Source organism: Marmota flaviventris, chromosome 10 (assembly GCF_047511675.1).
Source record: "Marmota flaviventris isolate mMarFla1 chromosome 10, mMarFla1.hap1, whole genome shotgun sequence".
In the NCBI taxonomy this organism is placed as follows: domain Eukaryota; kingdom Metazoa; phylum Chordata; class Mammalia; order Rodentia; family Sciuridae; genus Marmota; species Marmota flaviventris.
Genome location: NC_092507.1, coordinates 47486483 through 47500057, shown reverse-complemented (window position 1 = coordinate 47500057; position 13575 = coordinate 47486483). Strand labels below are relative to the sequence as shown.

General features: G+C 37.7%; 1 protein-coding gene across 13 annotated transcripts in view; it reads right to left on the bottom strand.

Annotated features, from left to right (window-relative positions):
• Nucleotides 1-12460, bottom strand: part of Fggy (FGGY carbohydrate kinase domain containing) — a 409490-nt gene extending 397030 nt beyond the window's left edge. For 8 of the 13 annotated variants that reach the window (XR_011708838.1, XR_011708841.1, XR_011708845.1 and 5 more), the window contains exons 1-2: nt 12365-12460; nt 145-219 (exon numbers count right to left, since the gene is read on the bottom strand). The gene's annotated coding sequence lies outside the window, so the exon portion shown is untranslated. Of the gene's footprint in view, nt 1-144; nt 220-3475; nt 3554-12064; nt 12145-12250; nt 12339-12364 lie in introns of those variants that run through there. The other 5 variants (XR_011708842.1, XR_011708843.1, XR_011708844.1 and 2 more) reach the window with 5 other exon arrangements.
• Nucleotides 12461-13575: the final 1115 nt, after the last annotated feature.

Sequence of the window (13575 nt, the reverse complement as noted above, 5' to 3'; positions counted from 1 at the left end):
TCTTCTGTCCATCCCTTGAGTTCCAACAACAACAACAACAACCAAAAAAACTCCTTGCTTTTCCTAATGCCTGTTTCTGTTGCCCTCCCAAGCCCCTCCCATTGCAGAGAATGGGAGAGGGGGGTCCATGTTTATAACACTCACGGTGGTATATGTTGTTCTACACCTGAAGAAGCTGAAATGTTGACAGGATCAATCTCTCGCTGATGGTCACAAAGCCTAGAGAAGGAAGAGGCCATATATAAATTTTCATTTGTCTCAACCATTGTCAAACTCTACCTACCATCCCTGAAATGATGAGGACTTCCACACTAACCAAGGTGCCTTCATCCTGGACACACACGGAATGATATTTCCAGTCCATTAATCCTATGAAACCTCCTCAGACAAACTTTAGAAAAGTCTCCCCCATGCTATGATTAGTAAGCATCACCTTTTGTCTCAATAAATCCTATAGCCTTGTACAGGCAAGCACATGTAATGTAACACAGTAATAAGGGATTACTGGATTGTGGAGAAGGGGACTATTAATGTATAGAATAGTCAAATATCTATTAAAATAAAAAGACCCTAAGGACTCTCTTTCTCTGGAGAGTCTAGAAGCACTATGGCTTGTGGCTGATGCACCACCCTCCTCTTTCTCCATAGCAACAAGTCCCACTTGCACAGGAAGGAAGATGGAAAGGGAGTTCACCCAGATGAGCATCACTGAACCCCAACAGTATCAGTCTATCTTTCAAACCCAGTGGACCTCCCTGAGTTCATCAAAAGCCCAGGTTTGGATTTGATGTTTTCCCACTCTCCTGTCCAGAATCAGAAAAATGTTAGAAAGGGCACAGGATGAGGCTGATGTCCCCTAATTCCACATGCAAAGCTATTTAATTTTAATCCCTTATATGCCCATTATAAACTTACACCCATACGGAAAATTATATGCAAACCTAGTGATTTATTCTTACATGGACTTCTCTTTTTAAACTGAACTTTTGATCCTTCTTTGAGTTCTGAATAATTTAAGTATATATGTAGTCTCTCCCCCATTGCTTTCCTCTTTAAGAGACTGCTGTTGATTTGCTAACATAATTAACTATGAAATGATTCTTTACAGAACTAACCAGACTTTCAAAGCAATGCCATTATCATTAGCATATTGGCTGAAATCCATAGCTTTTCCCAGAAATTCACTTAAATTAAAACAACAAAAGAACCCACCCACCTAAAGTAGACTGCCCTCAGATGTCAGCAAATTTAGGAAGGATTCAGGGTCCCATCAGGTAAAGCCACCAAGTATGTTCTTTTAAGAGATCTTGCAAAACTCGTTCCTCAAAGACAATACCGACCAGGTGCATGAGGTTTTTGGTTATTCTTGTGTTTACCTGTTTATGAAACATGACCAGGTGGCTTTAAAGCCCAAGATGAAAGAAAGGGCTTAAGAAGGAGTTGTTTGAAGACTAAACATTAGACTTGGGGAACTAAGACAAGATACCCTGCCATTCCACAAAAGGCTCTATGGAAACTTTAACACACTAAAGTATAAACTTAAAGAACACCAATGCTGCTTCTCAAAATAAAGACCAAAATATTTTCTTGGCCCATGAAAACCTCTAAGCTCTGATACTATCTGCCACAGTCAATACGCATGCCCTGACCTCCCTCCCCGTATCAGCACCCTATGCCCCAACACTGCAAAACTGCCAGCACCCTTCAAAGAGAGGTCTGGTGCTTTCTTCCATATTGTTATTTCTCTTGTAATGCAACGAATACAACCTACAGTTCACAGGAAGTCAAATACAAGGAAAATGTGAATCTTCAGCTTCCCAAATAATGCAGGGACCATAAATCAAAACAATACTCAGATATAATTTTACACTTATTAAAATTGAAACTTTTTTAACAATATGACTTTTTAAAATGTTTTATTTTATTTTTTTTAGTTGTAGTTGGACACAATACCTTTATTTATTTATTTTTATGGGGTGCTGAAGATGGAACCCAGGGGCTTGCACATGCTAGGCAAGCGCTCTACCGCTGAGCCACAACCCCAGCCCCTAAAATGGATATTTTGATAATATCTTACTTTTGGTACCCTTAATATGACCCCACGTGTATTATTTTTTAAAAAGAATATTGTCTCAGTGATTCTCAAAAGTTTGGTTTCAGAAAAAATCAGCATCAGTATCACCAGGCAACAGGCTAGAAACACAAATTCTCAGGCTGCAGTCCAGGTGATCTGAGAGAGGCTAAAGTGTGAGAACCATGGTATTGTATAAAGACTAACCTGTAAGACTCAGGAAAAATATACAAAAACCCACTACTGCAGTGCCAGGAAAAATAAATGTAGCGGGGCTTGGAGGGCATTTAACTTCTGCACTCTGCTGTCTGAATTTTCGCCCTGAGCAGCTTACTGTAAGGTCTTCCTGTACTGAGTTCAACAGGGCACTGCATCGCTTCTACCTTCTCATCTTAATTTTTCTCCCACAGGATCATCTGAACAGCCTTTCCCCCTCTACATGGATGGTCCCTTCCACTGTTTTGAGGTGACCCTCATGACCTGCTGTTGAGGCTTTTTCCTCTATGCTATTTTTAGTTCCTCTAACTGTTCTCCATGTCATGGCATTTCTCTATAAATAAAAAGAGAGAAAAGAGGGAAGGTACAGCTAATGTATTTAACTAGGATATTTTCGGCCACCTACATTTCCACATGACACCATGGAGATGAGGTATGCTAGGCTAGTGCATGCAGTAAGCACACAGTAGGTCTCCTCCTTTTTGCTACTTTGCTGGAGGCTCTCTAGATGCAACACAGGCAGGGACTTGTCAATGGCTCTTCCAGCCCAGTATCACACATAGCCAACAAGAACATGTATGCCTGAGGAGAGAAGTAAAGGCAGCCTGGGTGTCTTGAAGGAGGGCTTTGAAGGGATCCTATTCAAGTACTCTCCCTTAAGAGTTCACTAGAAGGTAGTGTTTTCTGTGCTTTAACAATAAGTACTTTCCCATGGATCTAAATGTTTTTTGAAGTTAAGTTTGCCATTATTACTGGGGCTTGGGTATCCCATAATCCTTTCCTAACACCCTCAAATAGTCCATTCTTTATATTTTATTCAAAATTCTAGTGGAAGGCTTCTGCTTCTAGCCAAGGCAGAGTAATAGGAACCATATTTCCACCACCAGCAGCATTTTTTTAAAAAAGGAAAAATATAGGAAATAAATGTGTCTTAGACATTGAACATCAGGCAACAAATACAGTTATCCCAAAGAAATAAGAAGAAAGAAACTGAGATAAATCCTGCAATGCTCAAGTGGAATGCCTAGAAAATGTCCACAGAGAAGGCACAGGACAAGCCCAGCAGTCTCCCTACATTGAGGAGACAGAGCTGGAAGTCAATGGAAGACAGAAGGCTAGAGTCTTTGGGTAGAGCACAAGGAGAGAGCTGCACAGAGAGAATTTCAGAGAACTGCAAAGGGTACTTACTGCTCAAGCATTGAGGAGAGCACCAATCACTGTACACATGTGAGGAACCTGAGGCAGAAACACCAGGAAACATGGGAGGGAACAGTCAGCAGGCTCCACACAGAGCTGGAAACAGACCTTTCCCAGCAGCCAAACTAGAAAACTTCACAATGCACAGGGTCAAATGCAATCGGGATATTCCGCGGTGGCAAGTAGCCCTAGATGAACACTGCTCTCATCCCCAAGGAGGCTTAAAGCAAGACCAAATGGATCAAACTGTTTCCAAATAGCTTGCACATGCCCCACAACAAAGCTCAAGTGTATTTACAAAAATACCCAGCACCAATAAGATAAAATACAGTGTCTACCAAGCATGCAGAGGAGAAAACTATCCAAAATAGAAAAATAAATGGAAGCTGACCTCGACTTGACATACTAGATAGAATTAGTAGATGCAGATATTTAAGATAGTTTATTCAAAAATGAGTTCAAAAATCTAGAGGACAATCTGAACTTAAAAGTTCAGACAGGAAAGATAAAGAAAACTCTAGTTGAAATTCTAGAAGGGAAAATTGACTGCAAAAACAAATTAATTTTTTATTAGGCAATACAGAAAAAAACTGACCTTAAAGACATAGTAATAGAAACTATCTGAAATGTTAAGGGTTACAATAACATGTGAAGGCAGACTCCGATAAGTTAAGAGTGTGTACTACAAACACTGAAGCAAAAACTAAAATGGAGGAATATCTAGTAGACCAATGAAGGGCATAAAATGGAAACACTAGGGGCTGGGGTTGTGACTCAGCAGTAATGTGCTTGTAGGGTTTGAACCTTAGCACCACAAAAAAAAAATAAATAAATAAACTAGAAAACTATTGTGTCAAACTACAATTAAAAAAAAGAAACTAAACTAAACTAAGGAAGAAAAGCTAGGGAAAGGGAATAAAGAATAAATAGAACAAATAGGAAACTTAAAACAGCAAGGTGGTGTATTTGAACAAAATCATATTAATAATTATATTGAATAAATATAGTTAAACACCCCAATTAAAAGATAGAGACTATTAGTCCTTGGTTTGTTATTTAAACTAATTAAGTACTGCCTATAAGACCCCTACTTTAAATACAAGGACACATACAAAAACAGGTCAAAAGAAAACGTACAGAAAAAGATATACCATAAAACAGCAATGAAAATAAAACCAAAGTAGGTAAACCAACATCAAATGAAATAGGTTTTAGAGTAAAACTGTTACTAAGAACAATGACTACATAGATTTCAGAGCAAAGAATATTATCAAGAATTGTAAAACAATAAAGGGAATGTTATACCAAGAGGACCAAACAGTCCAATTTATGCGCCTATTAACAGAGCATCAGAATACATAAAGCAAAATCTGATAGGAATGCAAGGAGAAATGTATAAATTCATAAGTGTCATGAAATATAATAATTTATAATAAATTGACAGATAAAATATAGAAAATAAACAAGGATATAATAGTCAATAGTAGTCAGTCAAACTGAACAATCTGACAGGTAAAAATGTACTCTACCCAAACTGAGCAGAATGCACATCCTTATCAACATCCTTATCAAATGTACATAGAACATTTCCTAAGACAGAATACATTCAGTCACAAAATACTTCTCAAAAAATCAAAAGGATTCAAATTATACAAAGGATGTTCTGTAACCACATGGAATTAAATCGTACATCATTAACAGGAAAATATATGGAAGATTTTCAAACATCTGGAAACTGACTAGAATACTTCTAAATGACCCAGGGATCAAAGAAGAAAATTTTTAAGTTATTTTAGCTGAACAAAAATGAAAAGTTGTGGGGTGCAAATAAAGAAAGAAATTTATAGTATCAAATGCATGAATTAAAAAAAGAAGCCAGGAATAGAGGCAAACGCCTGTAATCCCAGCAGCTGGGGAGGCTGAGGCAGGAGGATTGTGAATTCAAAGCCAGCCTCAGGAACCTAGCGAGGCCCTAAGCAACTCAGAGAGATCCTGTCTCAAATTACAAAAAAGGGATGAGGATGTGGCTCAGTGGTTAAGTGACCTTGGGTTCAATTCCCAGTACAAAAAAAGAGAGAGAGAGAGAGAAGTCTCAAATCAATGACCAAAGCTTCCCCCTTATGAAACAAGAATCAGATAATCAGAACAGCAATACATAAACAAGAATTTCAACAAAAATAAATAAATAAAAAGAAAAAAATTGGAAATGAAGAATGTAATAGAAAACATCAACAGCAGATTCTATGAAGAAGAAATTGTCTATGAACCCAAAGACAGATTATTTGTAATTATAGAGTCATCAAGGAAAAAAAATTAATGAAAAAGGAGAAAATTTTCAGGATTTGTGGAACACACTCCAGATAAGTGATATATAGATTATAGAAGTTTCAGAAAGAGAACAAAGTGCAGAGAGAATTCTGCTTGAAGGAAACAATGGCTGAAACTTTATCAAATCTTGGGAGAAATCTGGACATTCAGATATATGAGTCTCAAAGGGTCATAATGACCTTTTACTTATTCAAATCAAAGAAGCCTTCCCATAGACACATAATCAGATTATCAATAATCAAAAACAAAGAGAAAATTCTGAAAGTAGCATGAGAAAAGAAACTTCTCACACAAAAATGAAACTCTGTTAGAATATCAGTGGATTTCTCAGCAGAAAACTGTGTAGATCAACAAAGAGCAGAATGACATATTCAAAGTGCTAAAGGAAAAATAATACTGCCAGCAAGATGGACTTAAGAAGTAAAGATCAGGCCTCAAACTATAAAATTACTAGAATTAAACATAGGCCAAATATTCAGCAAAAGAAATAATCCACAAAATGAAAGGGGGATGTGAGAAAAATACTTGCAAAAAGTCAAAAGATAATAAGCATTGGTGAGGATGTGGAGAAAAGAGAAACCATATAATCTCTCTTTTCTATCTACACTGCAGTTGGGAAGGTAAATTCATACAGCTATTATGGAAAACAGTATGGAGGTTTCTCAAAAATCCAAAGTAAAACCACGAAATGATCTAGCCATCTCACTTCTGAATAGACATCTCAAAGAAATATAATCAAAATCTGGAAGGATATTTGCACTTCCATGTTCAATACAGCATTATCCACAATAGTCAAAACATATAAATAGCTTTAATGTCCACAGATAGATGAATAAAGAAAATGTGGTACATGCATAAAATATTACTCCATTTTTTAAAAAAGAAATCCTGCTATGTGCAATAATATGGATGAACCAGAATATTATTTTAAGTGAAATAAGCAAAACAGAAAAACACAGCCAACCTTCCAAATTGTCATCCACCAATCACAAATCAAAAATATTTGAAAAAAAGACAGTATGTGTACTGAATATAAACAGACATTAGTCATTATTCCCTAAATAATACAGTATGACAATTATTTATGTAGCATTTTCATTGCCATTGATATTTGGTACTATAAGTAATCTAGAGAAGATTTAAAGTATACAGGAGGATATGCATAGGTTACACCAATACTATGCCATTTTATGTATGGGACTTGAGCATCTGTAGGCTTTGGTAGCTACAGAGGCCTAAGAACCAATCTTACAGATACTAAAGGATTATATTCAATAGGACACATGATCTCTCTTCTATATGGAACATAAATATGTCCAACTCATTAAAACAAAAGGTGGAATAGGGTTTCTGTGGGCTGGGATGTAGGGGAAATAAGGGTACGTTAGTTAAAGATAAATTTTCTGTTATAAGATGAATAATTTTTGGAGATCTAGTGCACAACATGGTGCTACAGTTAATAATGATATTGTAAACTTGAAATTTGTTAAAAAATAGATCTTAAGTGTTATAATCACAAAAAGGAAGAGCTATGTGAGATGACCATGTTAATTGGCTTGATTCTAGTAATCATTTCACAATGTACACACATATAAAATCATGTTGCATACCTTGAATATGTACCATTTTGTTTATCATATCTCAATAAGGCCAGGGAGATAACAGATAACTTCAACTGTTCTATAACTACTAAATCAAATGACTTTATACTCAAACCAACCCTCTACAAAAAAAAAAAAAAAAACTACTCTGGACTCAGATGGTTTTACTAGTGAATTATACTGTAGTACCTTTGAGGAAAAATAATAGCAAATTTACTTCAACCTCTCCAGAAAACCAAAATGGAAGAAATACTTTACAACTCATGGTGAGGTCAGAAGTACCTAAAGAACAAAACTTAGAAAATACAAGGAAAGAAAACTATAAATCGATATTTACCATTAATAAAGATGTAAAATTCTTAAAAGCTTAGCAAATAGAATCCAAGTATATATTAAAAGGATACCATGACTGATTAAAATTGGATTTACTAAAAAATTCAGGGTTAGTTGAACATTTAAAAAATAAATTAATACAATTCACCATAAAAAGTTCTCAGAATGACTTGGAATGGAACCACCATTTGACCTAGCTATTCCACTCCTCGCCCAAAGGATTTAAAATTAACGTACTATAATAATGCAGCCACATCAATGTTCATAGTGTTCAATTCACAATAGCTAAACTGTGGAAGCAAACTAGATGCCCTTCAATAGATGAATGGATAAAGAAACTGTGGTATATATATACAATGAAATATTACTCAGCATTAAAAGAGAATAAAATTATGGCATTTGCAGGTAAATGGATGGAGTTAGAGAATACCATGCTAAGCAAAGTAAGCCAATCCCAAAAAACCAAAGGTTGAATGTTCTCTCTGATAAGTGGATGCTGATCCAGGGGGGAGTGGGGAGACATGGGAAAAATGGAAGAACTTTGATTGGGCAAAGGGGAGGGAGGGATTAGGGGTGCATGGGGGGCAGGAAAGATGGTGGAATGAGATGGACATCATTAACCTAGGTACATGTATGACTGCACATATCGTGTGACACTACATCGGGTACAACCAGAGAAATGAAAAGTTGGACTGCAATTGTGTACAATGAATCAAAATGCATTCTGCTGTCATATATGCCTAATTAAAATAAATAAACTAATAAAAAAGAATAGAATGAAACTTCCTAAACCTGATAAAGAACTACCAAGAACATATAACTAATATCATACAAAAAAAACTTAAAGACAAAAAAAATGAATGCCTCTCCCTAAAATAAGGGACAAGAATAAATGTCTGCTTTCATAATTTCAATGCAAAGCAGAGGTCCCAGCCTGAGCACACAGTAAGAAAAATAAATAAATAAATAAATAAATAAGCACCCCCACTGGAAGGAAGTAACACTGTTTTTATTTACAGATGACACAACTGCCAACAGAGAAAATCTGATGGTATTTACAAAAGAGCTATTGGAACTAATAAGTACATTCACAAGATTACAGGATACATGATCAATACACAAGTAACAACAAACAACTGGAAATTGAAATTTTAAAAGACAATATAATTTACAGTAGCATTAAAAAATATGAAATACCTACAGATAATCTAGCAAAGATGTGCATATTCAGCAAAGGAAATGCCAGAGTGCTATGAAACTTTGTCAAGAGAAATTAAGGAAGACTTAAAGAAATAAACAGATATACTGTGTCCATGGGTCTGAAGACTCAATATTTAAGACAAATTCCACCTCATATTAAATATAAGTTCAATGAAATTTCAATTAAAATATAAACAGGCTTTTATTATGAGTGTTTTTAAAAAAAATAAAAGGACCTAGAATAACCAAATCAACTTAAAAAAATAAGTTAAAGAATTTACTGAATAATTTCAATACTTACTACAAAGCTATATCCATGAAGACCATGTGGTATTGACATTATAATAGACAGAGATCAATGGAACCAAAGAAAACATGCAGAAATAAGCCTGTATTAATATGTATGTATATATGCATATGTGTGAATATATATATATATGCTAAATTGATCTTTGAACAAAAATGCAAAGACAATTGAATGTAAAAAGGTAGGCATTTGAGAAGTGATGATGGCATAATTGTTATCCATGTGCAAAACACTTCATTCCATATTTAATGCCAATCAGAAAAATTAACTTAAATAAATCACAGATTTAATATAAAACCAAAAACAGAAGAAAATAACTGAAACCTCAGGTTAGGCAAACATTTCTTACATACAACACCAAAAGCATGATCCATATGAAATTAAACTGATAAAACTTCACCAAAATTCCAAATTGATAAATTAGACTTCATACCAATTAAAAACTCTGCTCCCATGGTATGCTGATACATGCCTGGTAACCCCAACAGAGTTTACTTGGGAGGCTGAGGCAGGAGGATTGCAAGTTCCAGGCCAGCCTCAGCAACTTATCAAGGCCCTAAGAAACTTAGTGAGACCCTGTCTCAAAAAAATTAAAAAGGGGTCTGGGGATGTGGCTCAGTGGTTAAGCACCCCTGGGTTCAATTTCTGATTTAAAATTTAAAAAAAAAAAAAAAAAAAAAAAACTTCTGCTCTCAAAAAAGACACTGTTATAAGAATGCAAAGATAAGCATCAAAAAGGGAGAAATTATTTGCAAATCATACACATGATAAAGAACTTAAAATAAGAATACATAAAGACCTACAAAAACTCAATTAAAAGAAAACAGCTCATTTTTAATATGATTTAATATAAACCTAATCCAAAAATTATATGGAAAGGGATAACAAAGGGCAAAAGAAATATTTGGGAGTATTAGATATGTTCTTTAGCTTGATTGTGATGATGGTCTCATAGATAAATACCTATGACAAAACTTCTCAAATTAGATACTTTTTGTGATTGTATGTTAATTATTCCTCAATAAAGCTGTTACAAAATATAGTTGAGAATGTCTTCTCTCTTGCTGGTGGTACCTTGACTAATACAATCCTTCTTCATCTTTTAAATTCAATCAGACATTAATTCCCAAACTTTCTGATTTCCTAACCTTTCTCCATTCCCATAACTCATACCCTAACACATCTCTCACCTGTACTACAGTATCCTCTCTCCAGTCCTCACCACTACAATTCATTCTCTACCCTGCAACCAGAACTAACTTTCTAAAACATAAATCTGAGTGTGTCACTGATTGTCCTGCAAATATATTTCAAACTCCCTTAAGATGATTCATCAGATCTTTCCTAATCTGACCCTTGAGCCCTCCAAGAGTTCCTACTTCACCCTTTCCTGCCCAACTGTACTAATCAACTCTGTGCCATACTGGATTAAAGCTTGAAAGCTGAAACTGAATTTTATTCATCTTTACTTCCCCAGAGCATGCCACAGTGTCAGGTCCAGAATTTGTGCCACAAGAGGAGGAAACACATGAAAGAATTAAATTGAATAAGTTCCTCTAATACCTAGGTTAATGCTGGTGTCCTCTATTATAAAAAGGTGGGCAGGTGAGAGGTTAGGGATCTCTTTTGTTAAATTCTAGCAAAGCAATGATTTCAAATCCCTTGAGGGGAGGAGTTAGAACTCTTCTGACAGGGAGTTTAAGGGCAAGACCCCCGTTACTGCAAATTGTTTTTAAAAATCAGCTGTTAATTCAGTGTGATTTAAATTAAGTAAAAGGTTAGGGAAAGGGAACCAAATTCCAGGAAAAACACAAGGCCCACAGCAAAATTAACACAGCTTGGAAGTAGGCCGGGTCTCCTCCCAGTAAATTTCTTAACTTTATCCAGAAACACACAGCGCCCCACCCTCTAGCTTATTCCTTCTCCCAATACACATTTTGACTTCCAAATCCATACAGGGAGGCTCCCAACCACCTTCCCCTCAAAATCAATCTTCAAGTCATTCTCACTCTCACTGTTCTGTCCCCCAAATCCTCCTCCTTCTGAGCCTCCAAATAGGGTGCTCTCTTCAGCTAGGCCCTTCCTCCAAGACCCAGGCCAGTGGCCTTCAGGTCAAGAACTAGGCATGAAGACCACATCAACAAGAGACTTCCAAAAGGCAGAAAGCAGCAGTCATCTGACTGGAAGACTCTGCTAACATCTTTAAGAAGAACTCGGGACATAATACTTAGTAGATCATAGGAAAAAGGAGAAAAGCAAGCAAAAACAAAACAAAGCAAAACCTCCCATTTAAATCCATCCACAAACTAAAAGAAGACGTTTCTTCTTTTTTACTGATTTGCAATTCAAAAGCACAATCACTTCAAGCCTTCCAAACTCACACTTTAAAACTTAACCTAAGATGACTGGCCTATCATATCTTGGTCATGACTGACCCTTTCATTTAGGGAAGAAATGAGTGTGAAAACCTAAGAAGTGCTTTCATGGAAAAGAGCCAATGAATGGGGAAATTCACTATTATGCATAATGTCATTCCTTAAACAGAAGGAAATTAATGAAAATGAAAAGGTCCCCCCTAGGCCTTTTCTACCCAGATCTGTACCCAACATCATATTCTATCTAAAACTAAGTACACCTCAAACAGTCTCACAAACAGCTGGAAGCTCCAAAGCTACAAACAGTAATGGCCTTAAAAATTCCTAGGTGGCCAGACTTGAGTTAAGAAAATTCCCAAAACCCTAAAACTGGAGGTTGTAGGGGAAAGAGAGTAACTGAACACGGTTCACTGGACAGTGATCAGAGAGGAAGGACCTTGGGTTCCTGGCACCTCCAGGGTAGCCTCGGTGATGCAGTTAAGGCCGACCCTTCCCCTGAGTGGCCAGACGCCTCATCCAGGAGAGGACACAAGGAATTCTACAGCGTCTTTGAGAGCCAATGGTCTGGATGGGATGAGCCTTATGTGGCCGGAAGAGGTGGATAAAGGAGGCAAGCACCCACCCGGTGCACTGACAGGTTGGGGAACCGTCTTCCTGGACGTGCGCGCTGACAGCCTGCGCGCTTGCAAAAGCCCCTGGTGCCCACGTGGGACTGAGGGGCGGGGGGGTCACTTACTTGTCCAATCTGAAATTACATTCTACCTAGTGGGGCCTGCGCACTGCCGCGCCGAGCAGCACCGAACTCTGCCAGGGCTGTCCCCGCACGGGCTACAGCCCCTCCCCGCGCCGGCTCCGGCCCCGCCCCTGCCCCCGCCCGACGCGGCCCCTGTAAGACGCACCCGCATTGGCCCTTTGAATCTTGCCTGGGATTGGTCAGCGTCTGCCGGCCCCGCCTCCCAGCCCCTGGGCTTGACTTGCAGGGCTAGCCCAGACCAGCAGCCGGGCTGTGACAGCACCACAGCCTAGTCCTGGCTCTTCTAGCCTTCCCTTGGTTTAAAGGCACCAAGAGGCCCTGGGTCAGCTCAGGCTGCCAGCGTCTCTGTCTGGGAGTTCCTCTCGCGGAATGCACCCAGGCAAACTCTCCGCAGCCGGTGATGGGTGTGTCAAATGTGTTTCCTAAAAACTCAGCTCCTTAGGAGCCCAGGACCTTGATGGAGCATCAGGTCTGTTGTGTAGGCTGGTGTAAATAATAGTGAAAACGGCTGAATGCTTACAATTCTTCAATGCTGACTTTGTGCCAGCTCTTGTTCCTGATGCTTTAGAGGAATTTACTTATCTTATCCTGGGGCTCACCCTCTGAAGTAGGGATGACATTCTGTGAATCTAAAAGATGGATGGGTCCCTACTTTTGAGGGACTTAGAGTCTGGAGGGTACTAGACACACCGACCTTATTTAATCCTCACACACCTTACTTTTCCAGTAAGTGACATGGCTAAGGCCAAGGGATTAGCTCACTATCTTTGCATTTCATTTCTTTTAGATATTTTGGTTTGGGATCATTTTCTTTATTTCCTACCATGATTGTTCACCTTTCATTTCCAACAGCTATCCAAAGAACTAGATGGAGACTCTGGGATTTGCTACTCGATTTGTGTGTACTATCAGAATAATATTAAAAGTTTATCGTCTTACCTCTCCAAAGCATTGTGGAGAACAAATGAATAATAGGTATGAAAATACTTTGCACGTGTTTGATGCTGAATATAAGATATGCTTCCAGCTCTTCCTTAGTATGTCCCAAGAATGGAATGTGCTGGTTACCTCATGATCTATGGCAGGGGATCTCATCTTGGATAGACTTGAATCAGCACAGATTTACTGTCTGGCCTCTATGGATAGCTCTGTTTTTAGGCCTTTATGTATCTGAATTTTTAGTTGTTTCCTCT